General features: G+C 34.3%; 1 protein-coding gene across 7 annotated transcripts in view; it reads left to right on the forward strand.

Annotated features, from left to right (window-relative positions):
- The window catches only part of NOX4 (NADPH oxidase 4), a 148,558-nt gene that overhangs the window by 9,732 nt on the left and 117,352 nt on the right, over positions 1-21,474 (forward strand). The gene's annotated exons all lie outside the window — the stretch shown is intronic.

A 21,474-nucleotide genomic window follows, 5' to 3' on the forward strand; every position in this document is an offset into this window, starting at 1 on the left:
TGAAGAATTAAATTCCATGGATGTGAAAGATTATTGTTAGGTACTGTTTCTGTCTCCTATGATTTCACAAAGCTTTTTTTTTTTTTAAATTGTACTTTAAGTTCTGAGGTACATGTGCAGATCTTGCAGGATTGTTGCATAGGTACACACATGCCATGGTGGTTTTCTGCCTCCACCCCCGTCACCTCCATCAGGCATTTCTCCCAATGTTATCACTCTCCAACCTCCCCACCCCCTTCTCTCTCTCCTGTAGCTCCCCAGCCCCCAACAGACCCTAGTGTGTGATGTTCCCTTCCCTGTAGCCATGTGTTCTCGTTGTTCAACACCTGCCTATGAGTGCGAACATGTGGTGTTTCGTTTTCTGTTCTTGTGTCAGTTTGCTAAGAATGATGGTTTCTAAATTCATCCATGTCCCTAGGACATGAGCTCATCTTTTTTATGGCTGCATAGTATTCCATGGTGTATATGTGACACATTTTCTTTGTCCACTCTATCATTGATAGGCATTTGGGTTGGTTCCAGGTCTTTGCTATCATAAACAGTGCCACAAGGAACATATATGTGTATGAGTCTTTATAAAGGATTGATTTATAATCCTTTGGGTATATACCCAGTAATGGGATTGCTGGGTCAAGTGGAATTTCTATTTGTAGATCCTTGAGACATGGCCACACTGTCTTCCACAATGGCTGAACTAATATACAATGTGTGAAAGTGTTCCTATTTCTCCACATCCTCTCTAGCATCTGTTATCTCCAGATTTTTTAATGATCACCATTCTAACTGGAGTGAATTGGTATCTCAATGTGGTTTTGATTTGCATTTCACAAAGATTTTAAGGCTCCAGCCATGGTGCCATGACATTGTTCCCCTGGACTCCATTAAGGAAAATTTTAAGAAAGAAATGAGATATTTGTCTTCATGCCAAAAAAATCGCAGTCAACCCTTAACATGCAATATGATTGACATTTGCAGTGTTGACTGTTGAAGTGGGATCGTGAAGGTCTGTGACATGTTGTAAATAATAGTAAAACAAGTGTATATAATGACCCTTTAACAGCAAAGATTTGAACTGGGCAAGTCCAGTTACATGCAGATTGTTTTCAACCAAACATGGATTTGCAGGATATGAAACTCACATATACTAAGGACCTACTTTTCGACAGTTCCATGGGGCCCCCTGGGGCACTTGAATATGCACATTGAATATTTTGAATATTTTGGTACATGCAGGGATCCTGGAACCAGCCCCGTGCATATGCCAAGGGACAACTGAAAGAGCAAATTACATAGGTAGAGAGTGAATCTATGTGATTGCTAGAAGCATATCCTAGGGATGTTCAACTTTGCGATATAATAAAACTCAAGCAATCTGATAAAAAATTAGTGTCTAGTGAAAATTAGTTTACTTTCAGTTCTAACAATGAGACTAAAGAAAAAGTAAAGGAAAGAAATTTGTTCATTCAGTAGAAATTGTGTTCATCTTTAGAAATTGGAAAGTTGAATTTGACAATGGCTCTCCTCTCTAAATAGAAACTATCAAAGGTTTTCATGGATATGAAAATCCATGAAAGGATTGTTCAAGGTCTCCAGACACATATCAAGACTTTCAGGGGTCTGATAAATTTTAAGGGAAGAAGATATGAGTGATTTAACCAAAGCAAAATAATTTTATATGGCTGAGATTTTTTTTTCTAATGGAGGCATTTTAACAACAGGGTATAATTAAGAAAATATTATATGGAATGCCTTTATGACTATATCTCTTTATGATCAGATTTTTGAATACCTGATTTCAAATTGCAAATAATCTCATTTAATGTGATCATACAAAGCTCAGGTCTGGTCGGAGGATCTGGAGTGGCAGTGATCCAAACACGTTTGGATCCCCATGCTATACTTGTGATTCTCTTTGTGAGCTTTCTTTTCCTCCAATATGCCTTCCTTTATGTGCTTTTCCTTTAACATCTTGTCCTGAATAAAATCCCTGCTACTCCACCTTACATGAAAGCATGGATTTCAAGGAGGGTGAGGATGGATCTCATAAGGCGAGAAAGTTGTAGAACAAGAAAATAACCACCTATTGAGAATACTTAGGATGAGAGTAATTTTATTTCTGGCTAACTTTTCTTGGCCACATTTCCTTTTTTTTTTTTAAAAAAAAAAAAAAAAAAAAAAAGAGGAAACAAAACAGGATCTCATTCTATTGCCCAGGCTGGGGTGCAGTGGCTATTCACAGGCATGATCATAGTTCACTATAGCCTTACACTCCTTGGGTCAAGTGATTATTCTCTGGGGTTGGAGATTGGCTTGGACTGTGTAGAAACTATCACTGAACTAACCATTTTACTATTTTGATTTTGTACATTTTCAAAATATTTAAGAGTGAAAGAATGAGTGAAATGTAAATTTTGGAAGAGTTTAGTCTTAGACTTGTAATGGGTTTAAATCTTGAGGTGTCATGCTTGGAGAAAATACATTTTGTTCAGTGTACAAATTTTAGAGTATGAAAGTTAATTTGTTAAAGTTCTTTGCGATCATCATTCTGATTCTTGCTAAAATCAAGTGTCTTCTGTCACCTTTTCCTGAGCACATAATGTCTATCAGTTCAAATATCAATTATGGTAACATCTGTGAAAAGTTGAGAATATCAATGGGAGTGGCATGATATCATGAAAAAAACATGAATTTTGTGGAAAATTGATTTAAGTTGAAATCTCAACTTCACCTCCTAACAAATATACGTTTAAGTGAATTATTAAAACTTTGAAATTCTCAATTTCCTCATTGAGATTTTTATTATTAATTGAACTACTTGAACATTTCAATATAGAAACATTTTAATATGACTCAATATGACTCATTTCAGTATGACTCACAAAAACAATTTAGTTTAACTAGTGTTTAGTTTAACATAGTTTGACCTAATATATCACTTATGGGATTGTTGGCAGGGGAAAACCGGAGCAGGAAAGAGAGGAAAAGATTAACCAAGGTGAGGAAGAATTGAGTGTAAGGCCCTCAAAAAGTGTTAATTTCCTTCATCCTAGTGGCAAGCAATAGTAGACAAATTTATGACAATGCTAAGACTTGTTTCTCTCAGAAAACATCTTTGGAGTTAACACTGCTTTGAAGTTGAAATCTATTTATAAACATTTGTTAATGGTTATAAAATGATTATAAAATTTCTAACAGTTAAGAGAAAATATCTTCTAGTTTAGAGCAAAGCATGCATTTGAAGTTATATGAGAAAAATATTTTTCCAAAGACAATATATATTATTTTCTTACTTAGAATTTTAAAAATATTTAAGCTCACAATTAATTGCTTGTCAGTTGGCCGTGGTTTCCACATTTTAGCTCCCAATTTCTTGGCCTTTTTAGAACTTCTGTCAAGCAGCTCATAAATTGAGATACATGTGAAAAGGACCATTTTATAGGACAGTAGCAGTGAATTCTTTCCATAAAAACAAGAAGTTTTAAAAAAAATTTTTGATATGAAGTACAGAATATTTAATTATACATATACCTGAGTTCATAACACACTATCCTCATGCGTCTGTGCAAGGCTCCCTTTTGCTTTCTTTGTCTTTCATTCATTTATGCATTCATCCATTTAATCATTCTCCATTAACCAATCCCACTCTCCCAGGGGCCCCCAATTCCCAAGTCACAGACAGAGACCAGTTCCTGGCCTGTTAGGAACCAGGCCACACAGCAGCAGGTGTGAGCAGCTGACAGGGAAGCAAAGCTTTATCTGTATTTACAGCAGCTCCCCATAGCTTGTATTACCACCTGAGCTCCACCTCCTGTTAGATCAGCGGTGGCGTTCGATTCTTTAGGAGAGTGAACCTTATTGTCAACTGTACATGTGAGGGATCTAGGTTGCAAGCTCCTTATGAGAATCTAATGCCTGATGATCTGTCACCGTTTCCCATCACCGCCCGCCCCCCCCTCCCAACTGGTGGGACCATTTAATTCCAGGAAAACAAGCTCGGGGCCTTCACTGATTCTACATTATGGTGAGTTGTGAAATTATTTCATTATATATTAAAATGTAATAATAATAGAAGGGAAGTGCACAATAAATGTAATGCACCCGAATCATCCTGAAAACATCACTCTCCCCTCTGCTAATCTGTGGAAAAATCGTCTTTCCTAAAACCAGTCACTGGTGCCAGAAAGGTTGGGACCACTGCATTCTCCGTATAACAGCAGTCTTTCTAATTGGGAGCTAAATGATGTTCATAATTTTTTTTGGTGTTTTATGTATATGTGTCTTCTAATTCACAAAAATGGTATTGGATCATAGGACTTACTTAGTTTCTGAATTTTTCTCATGAGGCATTATATTTTTGAGGTTTATTTACATGGCTATCTGCTGATTTTGTTTCTTGCTTCCAACTGCTACATGGTATTCCATAGTTTGCATCTACCACCTTTTATTTATCCATTCTTCTAAGCATGTAAACTCAGAATACCTCTAATTTGCTGCTGTTTCAAATAGCATCATCATGAATATAAAGTATACTATTGTAATATAAATATTATATGGTAGTTTGTTGGTTTTGCCTACTCGGTTTTCTTTAAAAAAGGAGCACAAATAAGTTTTTCTTTTTGTAAAAAAAAAAAAAATGGTATTTCTTTAGTTACTTGTTATAGCAGTTGAATTTAGTCAGATTAAGATAAATATGAAATTAATATTAACGTGTGGAACAAGTTTATAAATATTAAGATATTTGATTGTAATAACTAGTTTTCAGTGAGAAAAACTAAAGTATATTGTGTGACATAAGGAATGAATGTAGTCAGTATTTTAAGTATGATTTAATTTCTATATATCTTTCTTATGAACTTCAAATAATAGTAACAATTTAAACAACAAGATGCTGTATATATAATACATACATATATATGTAGTTACAGTAAAAAAAGTAAGCCTAGCAAATATAACGTCAAGCTTGGGGATACTAGGCAGTGGAATAGAAAATATAAGAAAGAACGTTAAAAGGATAGACGCAAAGAGTGGAATGGATTTTCTTGAAAAATAGGTAAACAAAAAAGTGGAAAACAACTCAGCCTAACTTTATAGAAAAGCCTAATTTTTCCAATTTTAGTATATGTGCTGCCGAAGCGAGCACGAGAAAAGCCTAACTTTTCTATACTGCAAAGTGCAGTACAGTAGATAGCCTGTACCAGTCCTAATGAGCAATCGTTGGTTAGGAAGGTTGTGAGATGGAATATGAGTGGAAGTGTTTTTTTTTGTACATGGCAGGATATTAGGATTTTCTTTATTAAAATTTTAACATACATTAAAATACTTTTTTCCAAAATTGTTAAATGTCTTAACAGCACCTAAGAAATGCAAGCCATAAGAAATATATTATAGAAATATCGTATGACCAGGGAACCACAGGTTGGATAATATTTAATGTTTGGGCCAATTGATTAGTAGTGGTGTTAAAGGGTCAGTAACTTTAACACCCACCAGTTATGCCCTCCCAGTGCCTCAATAGTTCTTTACATTACCCAGTGCCCCTGTTGTTTTTTAGATTGCTATAGTATAATTATTATAATTTATTCTCTTCCCTGTTCCTGTTCTGTCCTGTCTTGTCTGGTCCCATCCTGTTCCATCCACCTAACATGTCGAATCCTGAGCTTTGAATTAATATGTTACTTATCAAAAGTCTAGAAGAAAAGGGATCAGCGGCTTAATGCCCTTCTGAAAGATTCCATTCCAAGCCATTAAATATTTTCAAGGTATTTTTTTAAAGTTTATCACACATTTTCCAGTATGAACATAATGCATACCATTAGGGAAAAAAATGAAAAATGCACAAAAGCAGAAATGGAAAATGGTTAAATATTATCACTATTTGAAGTTAATCTTATTCAAATTTTATTTTTAAGACTTGCCCCACGTTATTTTCTTAAGAAAAATATTTTTTCTTATAGCTTTTTAACATTTGCTAATTGTTTTCATATTTATTATAGAAAATAGAGGAAATGAAAAAAATGTTATATATATCATCACACACACACATAACCACCATTAACATTTTGGTGCATTTCCTCAATACAAGTTTTGTTTTTTTAAGTAGCAATGTGATCATTCAGAATCAACAGTTTTGTTTCCTACTTTAAAATGTAGTATATCACATTAGATTTATCTGTGTTGTCACAAACTCGTTTTTAAGCATATGTTGGTTATTTTTAATATTTCACTGAATAAACAAAACACAAAACTTAAGCATTCCATATTTCTGGAAATGCAATTGGCTTCTGTTATTTCACCGACTTAGAAAATTCACTGAGAAATTACATTGTACAGAACGCCCCCTCTGTTTTCATATGTCCTTTGAACGTGTTATTAGATTTTTCAAAATATATTAACCCATTTAATTTCTTTTATTGTGACTTTGTACTGCTTATTTATCCATTGAATTCTTGGTACTTAATTATTAAAATATATTAAATTTCAAAAGAAATACCTGATTTTATATATTAAGCACTGATAATACAATAGAAAAAATTAAAAACTTCCTTCCACATCTTAGAAGTAACTACTGGTATCTATTACATTTATGCTTATGTCTATATATCAATGCTTGTACATGTAAATATACATATTTATGTGTACATATTATTAATTCAGTAATATAGGCTGGATATTACTATTTCATTCCCATTGTGTGAGGCAAACTTATTTTATCTTTAATGACTACATAGTGCATCATAATGCCATAATGTGCACCATTATTTATTTTGCGTTTCTCGATTGTTGGATAACTTTAATTCCTTTTTTTGGTATTACAGATCATAGGGCAGTGAATATCCTTGTACATTAGAAAAGTGTTTCTGTATGCCATTTTACTTTTTGAAGAAATTCCAAGATGTGGCGCATTGGTCATACTCAATATTAGCTTTTAGAGACAAAAAAGATTAAATTTGAATTACATTTTCTGCTTTATTACAAACCTTTGCCTTTGTAAAAATGTGGCACTGGTGTTGTAAAACTTTTATTTGTAACATTTGGAAACTATACAATGATTATCAGTTGGAGAAAAGAGGACTACAAATATATATCATCTTAGTTTGATTTAATTTGTTAGATTGGTGCAAAATAACTGGTTTTTGCCATGGAAAGTAAAAACTGCAATTAATTTTGCACCAACCTAAATATTATTTTCCCTACAATTGAACTAGTGTGGTCTACCGCGTGTTGGCCCATTAAACTTTGTGAAGAGTTTGTCAGAAGAATGTTAACATGTATATATCAGGAGATTTAAGAAAATAGTTTTTATCAAATTATCCATTCATTTGGTCCATATTAACTGAGTACCCCCTGTGTTAGGCATTTTGGCTTTCTTTGCATACAAAGTTCTTTTTCTTCAAATTGATAGCTTATTTTGGAGGCAGTGTTTTATTTTTTCCCCAAAGGAAAGACTGGAAGAGTGTCGACTTCATTTAAAAGTTTAAAGTCACAGTTAAAAGACATGCCGAGTTAGCTAAGATTGCTAGTGTTTTGAGGACTGAAATAGAATTTAAAGACAATTTTGTAGCTTCAATTAGTAAGAGTTAATAAGAAATAGGATTGAGTTCAGGAGGAGTAAAATAGACAATATGTTTAAGTAGGATATGCTTAGGAGACATAAGAAAAAAATCGTTATATTGAATATCCTGTATTCACTATGTGAGTTTTAATGCATATCATTATGTATTAATTTTAATACATATCATTATATATTAAAATTCTAATCAGAGGAGGTATCATTGCTATTTCTGTTTTCCCTTAATATTTTTGTTTGTTCAGGCCACTAGTATGTCTGTTTTGGCTTCCAATTTTCAGAGGAATGTTGAAAAATTAAAAATTGTTTAAAGATAAAGAGGAATGAGACAACATTTTGGAATGATTGTTTCTGATGAGGAGTAGCAGAGAGGTAACTAAACACTCAGTAATTGTCATCAGATGTGCTGGACCCATGATGTAGGAGAGACAAGGCCTCTTTCAGTTGTCCAGTCAACCGTGCTCTGCAAAGCACATTCAGCTTCTCCATGCCTTCTGTGCACAGATAATCTCTGTAGAAGGAGGAAGATGTAAGAGTGATATAAAATCAAATGCTCTGTAACTTTTGAAACCTTGTTGTTGGGCATTAGAAAGGTGTATAGAATAAGGGATGGGCCTAAATATTGATAGGAACTTAATAGATGAACTAAAAAATTATTTCCACTTAAATAATGTTTTTCAGCCAAAGAGGTCAAACCATTTTCACTTGGTACATTTCTGTAAGGAAAAGTGACGACAGTGTTTACTATTGTTTAAATTCTTCAATTATAGGTTCTGGAGACAAACGGCCTTGGTAGAGGTCACAGGTATTAATTGTGATAAAAATTTCATAATCTTTTTCACCTGGTGAGCTGCTCACTAGACAATATTGTCCTTAGAAACCCCTGGAAGCGTTAATATGCAATTCTGAATCCCATTTCTGTTGAACTTTAACTTTGCCAGATAGACACAGATTCTAGAAGTGAATGTTTTCTGCCCTCTGTGCTTTTGGCACAGGAAAGACAAGGTAGACAAAATGGTGACAAAAATATCATGTTATAATGTTGCTTTCTTCTCTCTAATAGCTATGTGTCCTTCTGACTTAATAGCTTCTCTAGGGAAAAGCCACGTTCCCACTGAATATGGAAGAATGCCATGTTTAGACAGGGTAGATCCAAACATGATGACGTATAACCGATAGAAAAGATTGGAGTTAAGCTTAAGGAAATCTGGATATAAAGTCAGAATGAACTATATATTGTTAGTAGTCCCTTTAGTTTTATGAAAACAAAATTTCACCATATTCTTCTTTAGAACTGATACTGTCTTTTGGAGACAGTATTAAGAAAAAGCAGATAATAGATGAGAAGTTAGGTCAACTTGAGTCAAAAATTACATCATAGTCAAAAGTCTCCAGGGAAGCTAGTTGACAGAAATGAGCTGGGATCATTTGGAATGAACTGTAGTTTATTATGGCATTAAGATACCTACATGAGCTTTTGGTTAAACCCAAGAGCACTGAATTGGTAGTTTCTTTTCATAATTTTTTTACAAGAAATGATTACTTCAGTTATTGTTAACCATTTACTGGTTACCCATGACATGTTCTTCATCATTATTTTCACGTGAAACCTTATCAAAATAATCTTATCAAAATAGTTAGGTAATAAAGACCAGGTGCAGTGGCTCATGTCTGTGAACCCAGCACTTAGGGAGGCCAAGGTGGGCAGATCACTTGAGGCCAGCAGTTCAATATCAGCCTCACCAACTGATAAAACCCTGTCTCTACTAAAAATACAAGAAATTAGCAGAGCGTGGTGGTATGCACCTGTAATCTCAGTTACTCGGGAGGCTAAGGCAGGAGAATAACTTGAACCCAGGAATCAGAGGTTGCACTGAGCCAAGATGGCACCACTGCACTCCAGTCTGGTTGACAGAGACACCGTCTCAAAAAAATAATCCAAAAACCAAAAACCAAACAAATAAACAAACAATAAAACCCCCAAACAAGCAAAAAAATTAGGTAATAACCTTTGTAACTAGATCTTCACTGAATATGTCAGTTTTATTCTTAAGTGCAGTCTTGCTCCCATGGAATATCTACCATATTCTAAATTTACATCCCTATTATAATTTATTAATGATATTAACTAAACATTTGAATTAGAACTATAATTTTGACTTATATGCATAGGAAAAATAATTTTTTTCTGATTTTCTGCTGTAGACCCTTTTGATTACTATATAGGCAATAAAAATATGCTTATCATAGCCTTGGAAAATTGTATAGTCTACTTCATGGGGTTTCTGTTTTTATTCATGTATCTGTCTCATGACTATTTTTCTTTCTTTCTTTTTTTTTTTTTTGAGACAGTTTTGCTCTTGTTACGCAGGCTGGAGTGCAATGGCGCGATCTCGGCTCACCACAACCTCCGCCTCCTGGGTTCAGGCAATTCTTCTGCCTCAGCCTCCTGAGTAGCTGGGATTACAGGCATGCGCCACTGTGCCCAGCTAATTTCTTGTATTTTTAGTAGAGACGGGGTTTCACCATGTTGACCAGGATGGTCTCGATGACTATTTTCTTTGACTTTCATTGCTCAGAACATATTTTCCCCAAAGAGTACTTATTAGAAACAAATTTATTAATAAACATACATTTCTGAGGTCCTCAAAGGTAAGAGGGAGTTTGGGTTTTGCCACTTCTCGGTGCAGCCCCTTGCTAGTTTTATGTGGAAAACAAGGAGATGAATAGGTAAACCATTACAGTGGAAAGAATTAAGTGCTCTAGGAGAGATACAGTGAAGGCAAAAGGAAACACTGAGAAAGATATTCCAGTTTTGTCAAATAATATATAAAAGAGAAATTTGGAGAGTTGTAAATGAGGGGAGAGAGAGGGATATGGGCCCTAGGAAGCCATTACAGAGAAAGTGACACTGGAGCCACTTTATTCTGTAACTGAAAGATAAATTGAGTTCATCTGGTAGTTACCATGGGGGTTGGAAGAGGTACAATGTCACCACAGATAGAAGGAATAGCAGCAGTCTGTGCTGTGGATCTGTAGTGTCAACTGAGATAGGTAGTAAGAATTTGGGTCAGCTCATCTTCATAATGCATCTGGGAGCTAAACTGAGGCATTTAATATGAAAGGATATGTAGCCAAGTGGTCTAAGGGTATCATCAGTTGGGCCTGTTTACGGACTTGTAATATAATTTGAGACAAAAAACAAAAAAAGGAGGTGGGACTAGATCATTTATGCAGTCTCATAGAAAAGCTATAGTGGCTTTGAAAATTTTCTTTAACTGGGTGGAGTGAAGGGTGGAGGCAGAGCTGCTGAGCCTGAGAGACAGGGTGGAAAGAGTATGTCCTGAGTTGTGATTCCAGCTCTGAACTAGATTTCCTGGGTAATCACTTTCGGTATTCTCTTTTTCGAAAATAAGGGCATTGAAGGATCATCTCTTAGCCTCATTCATTCACCCATTCATCGAACATATACTTGCTGAACATATGCTAGTTGCCTAGAACTTTCTTTGAATTCTTTAGTTGCAGGTGAGTGAAATAAAGCTCCATTTATATAACTACAATGGGACTATCACCTTCCAAAGCTGTGTGTGGCTGGAAAGGTAGCCTGGAGATTTGCAGGAAGCCATGCCATAAGTGCATTTAAATTCTGAGACTAGTTTAAGCTTGTGGATGGCCAGGAGCACCAGAATGATGATAATAACTTCTGTTGATTTATTATATGTCAGAGACTGTATTACATACTATATATGCTGATTTAATACATCCAGTAACCCTCTGGGGTAGGTATATTATTATCATTTTTTTTTCATTTTGCAAATGAGGAAAATGAGACAGATAAGGTAACATAGTTACCTAAGACCACAGGGCTAGTAAAGGGGCTTTAAATTCAGGTTTGTCTGACATCAAGTTGTCTTCTAAAACAGTGATTGATAATCGTAGCTGTATGTCCTCAGAACCCCACCTGAGACCTAAGGAATCAGAACTTCAATAAAGTGCAGTAGTAGAAAATGGTTTATTTTAAAATCGCCTATCAGGTAATATCTATGTACAGTCTAACTTGAGAAGCCTTTGTGAAGATTTACATAAAAGGAGAGGAAAATTTGTTGATTGGGTAACAGTATAAGCAACTGAAAGAGTAAGAAAGTATAAAGATTTGGAAAGAGCACTAGACGAGGTTTCTGAATTTGCAGCTGCATTCTGGGAAGTGATGTGTTGTTAGAGAATTGACACAGATCATTGAGAGGAGACCTGGGTTCCCATTCTTGCATCTTTACAAACTAGCACTGTAAACAGTGGCAAAAAGAAGGTTGAACTCTATGACTTGTAAGGCACCATGAAAGAACTATAGATTTTTTATTCTAAAGCACGAAATAATTAGGCTTTATATAGGCATCATTTGGTTTGATTAAAATTTTCCTTCGGATGGAAGAGTTCATAAAATTGACCTTAATGAGCACGAATTTACATATTTTTAGACAAACACAAACAGAAAATCAGAATTTTAAAATATTTTGTAAACTTTAAGGTTTTAAAAAATTTTAATATTATTTTTGTAATTGTTGACTGACCAAGATGCACCTAGAAATACAAAGTAATGTAATTGCCAAAATTACTTCCTTACAATCTGTTGTCCACATTTCATTGAGAATAATCACTACCGAATACTAATCTCTTCATGCCATTTCCTGGCTTAAAACACAATCATTCTGTGCTATGGACTGAATATTTGTGTCCCCCCAAATTTCATATGTTGAAATCCTTACTGTTAAGACAATAGTATTAGGAGGTGGAGGCTTTGGGTGATTTGGTGATTAGGTCATGAAGGTAAAGCCCTCATGAGTGGAATTACTGCCCTTATAAAACAGGCATCAGAGGTCTAGTTAGTCTCCAAGTGAGGACACCAGCAGAGGGCATAGTCTATGAGGAAGTAGGCCCTAACCAGACACTGAATCTGCCTTGATCTTGAACTTTTAGCCTGCAGAATAGTGAGAAATAAATGTTGTTTTTAAGCCACCCAGTTTATGGTATTTTCTTAAAGCATCCAGAGCAGACTGAGAGAGACATGGCACTGATTTTAAGATAAAGACACGTTCTTAATGTAACATACAAAGTCCAGCAAGTTCTGCCTTGACCGGCTTCTCCAGCTTTACGTTTTATTACCCTCCATTTCCAAGCCAACCATACTGGCCTACTATTTATTTCTTATATATACACCATATTTCCATTTGCCACACTTCACTTTTCATGCTGCTTTTTTTCCTGCATGGATGTCCTTCTTATTTATAGCTGACTTCTAGTTTTCTTCTTCAGATCTCAGTTTACTTTTTACTTGTCATTAATCAGGGAAGGCTTACTGAACTTCCCATTTAGATCTGATTTCCTATTGCACGTATTCATACTGTTTCTCATTTATCACTGTTACAAATTATATTTGCCTATCAAGTTATTTGATTAATGTAATTCCCCTTCTAAAACATAAGCAGCCTGAGGGGAAGGGAATTTTATGGTTTTTACTTCACTATTGAACTCCTGGGGCCCCACAATATGTGCCTATCACAATAAATATGTGTTCCATTGATAATGTAAGTGGAACATTGGAACAGATAGTACTTACTTTAAAAATACAGAATAGAATGTTTAGTGAAAGGTTGTGATACGGTGACCCTATGGCAATAAGTTAATTCTATATACTGCCTGAATTTTTTAGACTGTTTTTACTTTTCACAAAAGCTCTAACAGCTAGGATTATGTTATATTTTATAGGTAGAAAATTGTGTCCCTCTCAATTAACTATTTCAAGATTAATATTTATTAAGTAGAGTATTCAAGATAAGAAACTGTTTGAGATTTTTAAAAAATAACCATATACTTGGTATACTTAGAGATTGTGCTCTTCAATAACTTGCTTTAAATAGCATTTAAAATATATTTTTCTATAGGATTGTCTTGGTTTAGGCTACTGTAACTAAATACCATAGACCAGGCAGCTTAAAACAACAAACATTTTTTTGTGCCTGGGAAATACAAGACTACAGTGCCAGTAGATTCAGGGTCTGATGAGGGCCCTCTTCCTTGTTTACAGGTGGCTGCATTTTTGCTATATCTTAACGTGGTGAGAGAAGTAGACAGGGTACTCTGGTGTCGTCCTCTTTTTATAAAGGCCCTAATCCTATCATGGGGACTCCATTCTCCTGACTTCAACTACATCTAATTTTGTATCAAAGGCTGTAACTCCAAATACCATCACATTGGGGACTAGGGCTTCAACAAATGAATTTTGGAGAGAAACAGCATTGAGTTCATCACAAAGACTAAACTCTGTTTTTTTTTATATGTATCATTTTAAATCTATTTATAGTTTTAAAAATTACATATGGAATCCTCAGTTAATTATGTATCTTAGACCACTTGACAGGTGGGACCTGAAACTTGAAAATAACACTTCCATCTAGTAACAACTGACCTTATTAAATTAAAAAAACTCTGAAGTAGCTGGGAAGGGTAAAACAAATTATTCGTATAGGAGGGACTGGACACATAAAGCAGTCATTTTTGAAAAATAAATAATTGAAGTAATTGATGCTTATGAAGCTCATGGATTAATAATGAAGCAATATACTTAGCTATTAGAATATTGTCCATGTAGTAACTAGATAAAATGTTTTCTTATAATCTTGACACTTAAAAATGGGTCCATCTCCATTTTCCTCACACCACTACTTCTGAATGAGAATGTTTTATACTCTGAGAAGCTAGTAAAACCAAGTTTTCTCCTTAGTTTGAAAAGCAAAGTATATTCAAGAACAAACATTATGAGGAAGTGCATTCTTGATAAAATTTCCAGTTGGATTTTGCAGAATCATAAAGAAGTTGAATGCTAAAATAAGCTCCACTTATCCCAAGGGGACACTTAAGGCCACTTTGAATTGAATTACTGTGGGATTTAATGTAAACACAAAATAAAACACTTCCAGTCATGCAATATATATAGTTAGACAATGAAGATATATAAAGTTTTTCTTTAAAGCATTGAATCTCAAAGGAAATATATATAATTTATTTCTGTTTTAAGTCTTGAACTATTGCCATAGATTTTAGCTGATATATTTTAAATTAACTATTGTTCAGATACATTAAAACTATTGTTCAGATACATTAACTATTGTTCAGATACAAATACAATTGTCATCTATAATCCTTTGAGCTAAAATGTTCTTATCCTATGCAAATGCCAGATCAAAAGAGATATTACTCTCAAATGATAATTATTTCAGCTGAGAAAATTATATTTTACCTTTTTTAGATAGTCCAGAGAGTATTATATCTATTTGTCCTCTTACTGATATATTCATTAAACTGTATCCCTAAGGTGTTCCAACTTATGATGTAGAAATAGCCTAACTGGACATATTAATTGCTTTTTATATCAGACAATGAAAATTACTGCTTTCCTGAAAACACTATTTATTATCCTGTCTCCCTTTCAGGAACTATAAGTCATATGCTGATAAGAAACTAAAAGTTGGAATTTTGCCGACAGTAAAGTTGGAAATATCAAGGACATGAACGAGTCCAAGATAAGCATCTGCCTTATGCATATCCTTAGTCAGTGTCATTGAAATAGAGTTGTTTGTGGCCTACTTCAGGAAAACTATACAGATAGGACACCATCTCTTGTTAGATTTTTATACAGTATTCATATAAAACATGTGGATAGTACCAGACAATAATAGCTAGACTTGCTAGTGACAAGCTAGCAAGAATATGAGTCAAACTTGGTTGCCAAAACGTATTGCATCAATACCAAAGGGGACTGTTTCTTTGAAAATTATGTTGTGTAATGTGATTATAATTAGTTTCTGTAAAGCACAGCTGATCTGGCATGTGGAATTCAGTGGTAATCCAGAAAACAGTGTTCCTATTATTATTAATAGGAAGTCTGCTATATGACAGGCATTGAATTAAACAATTTCCATAATTATTTCCATAATTATTTTTTTGTTTATATTAAATGGACAGAATCTTATTACTAATATTTCTCAGTTCTTATCCCAATTTGTTAATTCAGGCATGACCCTCCTTTATTTATACAAATTACTTATGATATAATGAATGACCATAGATACACCTAGAATTAGAACATTATGAATAATTTACTTCTATATATTTGGTTATCTCATCATATGTCTATTTTTTTCTTCCCTCTTCCTGCAAGAGATTACCACTATTGTGAATTTTGAGTTTCTCTGGCATTGAAAAAAATAGTTTTATTTTGCCTATATATTTAATGTATTACTTGTTTTGATTGATTTTGAGCTTTTTATGTCTTGAGAAATCTGTGCTTATGCTAATATCCAAAAGATTCATATATTATGTTCTATTAAAAGTTTTAAATTTTGATTTTGATATTTAAGTTCTTAACTATTCAGGAACTAATGTTTTGGGGTGGTTTGAAATAAGGATGTTATGTGATTTTTTTCTCCTTATGATAACCAGTTTTTTCCTTTATCGAGTAGACTCTTCTTTCTCCATTCATCTGAGATGCCATCTCTGTCACGTATCATAGTCGAATATCTATGTAGTTGTTTATGGGTCTTTGTTTTGTTCCATTGGTCAGTTTATCTATCTATACGCAAGAAACACATTAGGAATTACTGTAACTTTATAGTAAGTTCTGTTATGTGGAGACCAAATTATTTCTTCTCTTTAGTGTTTTACTTTGTTTCTGCTGCTTTGCATTTCTGCATACATTTATTTTTCTTTCTTTTTTTTTTAATGACGGAGTCTTGCTCTGTCACCAGGTGCCGGGCTGGGGTGCAGTGGTGCGATCTCGGCTTACTGCAGCCTCTGCCTCCTGGGTTCAAGCAGTTCTCCTGCTTCAGCTTCCCAAGTAGCTGGGACTACAGGTGCATGCCACCACGCCTGGCTAATTATTGTATTTTTAGTAGAGACGGGGTTTCACCATGTAGGCCAGGATGGTCTTTGATATCCTGACCTTGTGATTCACCTGCCTCATCCTCCCAAAGTACTGGGATTACAGGCATAAGCTACTTCGCCCAGCCTCTGCATACATTTTAAAGTCAGCTTCTCAAGTTTTACGAAGAAAACTTATTGGAGTTTGATTGGAATTGCTTTCAGTTTATAAATCAATTTTGAGAGATTGGCATCTTTACAATATTAAATCTTCCTACATGAAACATGGTATATTATTTACCTACTTAGCCCTTCTCTTAGGTTCCTTTTTTACATGTGTCTTGTACTTTTTTTGGTTAAGTTTGTTACTTAAAAATTTATATTTTTTATTGCTTTTATAAAATAAAATCTTTAAAATATCTTTTAAAAAATATTTGTTGCTGCTATATAGTAATGCAGTTAACTAGCTTTCTTCCTTCCTACTCTGACTTGCTCCCTTTCTTTCTTCTTCTTTCCCCAAAAGTAGCAGAATAAAACAAAAGTTTACTAAGGATTGTACTTACTGAATAGAAAACATTTTGGAGGCATGTTACAAGTAGTTTGCAGCTGAATTTCCTCACATAGTGGTATTATATATACTCATCTTGGCAGATGAGTAATGCAAACATTAGAGCATTCAAATAATTTTTCCATGACTTGAAAGAGATAATAGTGGGATTTTACTGGTCAATTTTACTTTATGACCTGTGACTTATAAGATGTTCTTTAATGAGGTTTTGGTTCCCTCAGCCCACTTTCTTCTCTTCCACAATGTCAACATTGGCTTTAAATTTTTTTCTTTTTTTAAAAACTTTTGTTTTAGGGTTAGTGCTACATGTGCAGGTTTGCTATGGGGATAAACTGTGTTTCTTGGGGGTTTCATGTACAGATTCTTTCTCACCCAGGTAATAAGCATTGTACCGGTTATATAGTTTGTTGAACATCACCCTCCTCCCACCCTCTGCTCTCAAGTAGACCCCGGGGGTCTGTTACGTTCCTGTCTGCTCAATGTTTAACTCTCAATTTGTAAGTAAGAACACACACACAGCATTTGGTTTTCTTTTCCTTTTAGGATAATAGCTTCCAGCCCCATTCATATTTCTTGCAAAGGACATGATCTTGTTTAGTTTTTATGGCTGTGCAGTATTCCATGCTATGTATGTGCCATATTTTCTTTAGCCAGTCTGTCATTCATGAGCATTTAGGTGGATTCCATGCTGTGATAATGTATGTGTGTATGTATCCTTATGGTAGAATGACTTATATGCTTTTGGGTATGTATTCAATCATGGACTTGCCTCAATGATAGTTTTGTTTTAAGTTCTTTGAGAAATTGCAAAACAATTTTCCTCAGGGGCTGACCTAATTCACATTCCCATGAACAGCATGTAAGTGTTCCCTTTTCTCTGCAACTTTCCCAGAATCTGTTGTTTTTTGACTTATAGCCGTTCTGATGGGTGTGAGATGGTATCTCGTAGTTTTGACTTGCATTTCCCTAATAATTAGTGATGTTGAACTTTTTTTTGTATGTTTGTTGGCCACATGTATGTCTTCTTTGGAAAAGTGTCTTTTTATATCCTTAGCCCACTTAATGAGATTGTTTTTTGCTTATTAATTTGTGTAAGTTTCTTGTAGAATCTGTGTATTAGAACTTTGTCATATGCATGGTTTGCAATATTGTCACCCATTCTGCAGATTTTCTGTTTATAGTTTGTTGTGCAGAAGCTACCTAGTTTAATTAGATCTTATTTGTCCATTTTCATTTTCGTTGTAATTGCTTTTGTTGTCTTCATCATGAAATGTTCTTCAAAATCTATGTCCAGGATGGTATTTTTCCTAGGTTATCTTCTGGGGATTTTATAGTTTTAGATTTTACATTTAAGTCTTTCATTCATCTTGAGTTGATTTTTATATTGCTTTAAGGAAAAGGTCCAGATTAAATCTTCTGCAAATGGCTAGCCGGTTATCCTAGCACCATTATATTATACTGGTGCTAGGAGGATATAGTTGTAGTTATCCTAGCACCATTATTTCCTATTGCTTTCTTTCATTGACTTTGTCAAAGTTCAGATGGTTGTAGGTATGCAGCTTTATTTCTGGGCACTCAATTCTGTTCCATTAGCCTATGTGTGTGTTTTTGTATCAGTACCATGCTGCTTTGGTTACTGTAGCCTTGTAGTGTAATTTGAAGTCAGGTAATGTGAGGCATCCGGCTTCGTCCTTTTTGCTTGATGTTGCTTTAGTTACTTGGGCTCTTTTTTGGTTGCATATTAATTTAAAATAGGTTTTTCTAGTTCTCTGATGGCTGACATTGGTAGTTTGATAGGAATGATATTGAATCTGTAAATTGTTTTGACCAGTATGCCCATTTTAATTATATTGATTCTTCTCATTTATGAACACAGAATGTTTTTTGATTTGTTTGTATTATTTCTGATTTCTTTCAGCAGTGTTTTGTAATTCTCTTACAGAGATCTTTCACTTCCCTGGTTAGTTGTATTTCTAGGTATTTTATTATATTTGTAGATGTTGTGAATGGGATTGTGATCTTTATCTGGCTCCCAGATTGGACATTGTTGGTGTATAGAAATGCTACTAATTTTGGTACATTTTTTATAATCTTTAAACTTTACTGAAGTTGTTTGTTAGAGCTAGGAGCTTTTGGGCAGAGATTATGGGATTTTCTAGGCATAGAATCATATCATCTGCAAACCAAGATCATTTGAATTCCTCTCTTCTTATTCGGATGTCTTTAAATTTTTTTACTAGCTGACTACTCCATCTAGAGCTTTCTGTATTATGTTCTATAGAAGTGGTGAGAGAGGGCATCCTTGTCTTGTGTTAGTTCTCAAGGGGAATGCTTACAGCCCTTCCCTTTTTAGAGTGATGTTGGCAGTGGGTTTGTCATAGATGGCTCTTATTATTATGTCTTCCTTCAACATTTAGTTTGTTGAGGGTTTTTAACATGAAGCAATGTTGAATTTTACTCAGAGTCTTTTCTGCATCTATTGAGATGATCATGTTTTGTTTTTTCATTTAAGTTTATGTGATGTGTATACCATTTATTGATTTGTGTATGTTGAACCAGCCTTTGTCTCAGGGATAAAGCCTACTTGATTATGGTGGATAAGCTTATTGATGTGCTGGTGGACTTAATTTATTTGTGTTTTATTGGGGATTTTGATTCTATTTTCATCAAGAATATTGACCTGAAGTTTTCTTTTATTTTTTTTTTGTAGTATCTCTGCCAGGTTTTGCTACCAGAATGATGCTAGTTTTGGTACTGGAATGAGTTAAGGGAAGTCCCTTCTCATTTTTTTTGGAGTAATTTTAGTAGGAATGGTATTATCTCTTCTCTATATATCTGGTAGATTTTGGCTATGAGTCTGTCTGGTCTTGGGATTTTTCTGGTTGGTAGGCTTTTTATTACTGATTCAATTTTGGAACTTACTAGGTGGTCTATTCAGGGTATCAATTTTTTCCTGGTTTAATCTTGGAGAGTTTGTTTCCAGAAATTCCTTCATTACTTGTAGGTTTTCTAGTTTGTGTGCATAGAGATGTTCATAATAGTCTCTGACTACTTTTTGTACTTCTGAGAAGTCTGTGATACTGTTTCTTTTGTCATTTCTGATTGTGTTTATTTGGATCTTCTGTCTTTTTCTGTATTAGTTTAGCTAGCAGTCCATGAATCTTATTTATTCTTTCAAAAAACCAATTTTACAATTTCTTAATCCTTTGTATGATGTTTCCTCTTTCAGTTTCATTCAGTTCATCTCTGATTTTGGTTATTTTTTGTTCCCTTAGGTGTGATAGGTTATTAATTTGAAATCTTTCTAACTTTTTGATGTGAGTGCTTAGTGCTATAAACTTTCCTTTTTACACTCCTTTAGCTGTGTCCCAGAGATTGCGGTATGTAGTATCTTTGTTCTTCTTAGTTTCCAATAATTTCTTGATTTTTATCATAATTTCATTTTTTATTCAAAAGTCATCCAGAAGCAGGTTAATTTCCATGTAATTGTGTGGTTATGTGGAAATTAAACCATGGAAATTAAACCTTAATACTAAGATTAAGTGTTAAGTTGTTAGTACTAAGTTCTTAGTATTAAGTTCTGTTTTTATTGCATTGTGGTCCAAGAATGTGATTGCTATGATTTTAGGTTTTAAATTTTGCTGACAATTGTTTTACGGCTGAGCATGTGGTCAATGTTAGAATATATGCCATGTGCAGATGAGAAGATTGTGTATTAAATTGCTTTTGAGCGAAGTGTCCTGTAGATGTCTGTTAGGTCCGTTTGGTCGAGGATCAAGATCTTGTATTGAATATCTTTGTTAGTTTTCTGACTCAAGGATCTGCCTAATACTATCAATGGGGTTTTGAAGTCTCCTGTTATTATTGTGTGGTTATCTAAGTCTCTTCGTAGCTCTAAAAAGTTTTTTATGAATCTGGGTGCTGCTGGGTTGAGTTCATATCTACTTAGCATTACCATTATGTAATGCCCTTCTTTGTCTTTTTTGTTCACTGTTAGTTTAAAGTATGTTTTGTCAGAAACTAGAATAGCAACCCTTGCTTTTTCTGTTTTCTGTTTACTTGGTAGATATTTTTTCATCCTTTTACTTTGAACCTATGGATGTCATTGCATGTTAGATGGGGCTGTTGAAAAAGCATACTGTTGGCTCTTGTGTCTTTTTCCAGCTTGCCACTCTGTGTCTTTTAATTAAGGCATTTAGCTTGTTTATATTCAAGCTTATTATTGACATGTGTGAATTTGATCCCCGTCATGTTGTTAACTGGTTATTCTGCAGACTTTATTGTATAGTTGCTTTATAGTGTCAATGGTCTATGTACTTAAGTTTGTTTTGTGGGGCTGGTAATGGTCTTTTGTCTTTATATTTAGCACTCCCTTCAGGATTTCTTATAAGGCAGGTCTTGTGATTAGGAATTTCCTTAGCAATTG

This window comes from Callithrix jacchus, chromosome 10 (assembly GCF_049354715.1).
Source record: "Callithrix jacchus isolate 240 chromosome 10, calJac240_pri, whole genome shotgun sequence".
In the NCBI taxonomy this organism is placed as follows: Eukaryota; Metazoa; Chordata; class Mammalia; order Primates; family Cebidae; genus Callithrix; species Callithrix jacchus.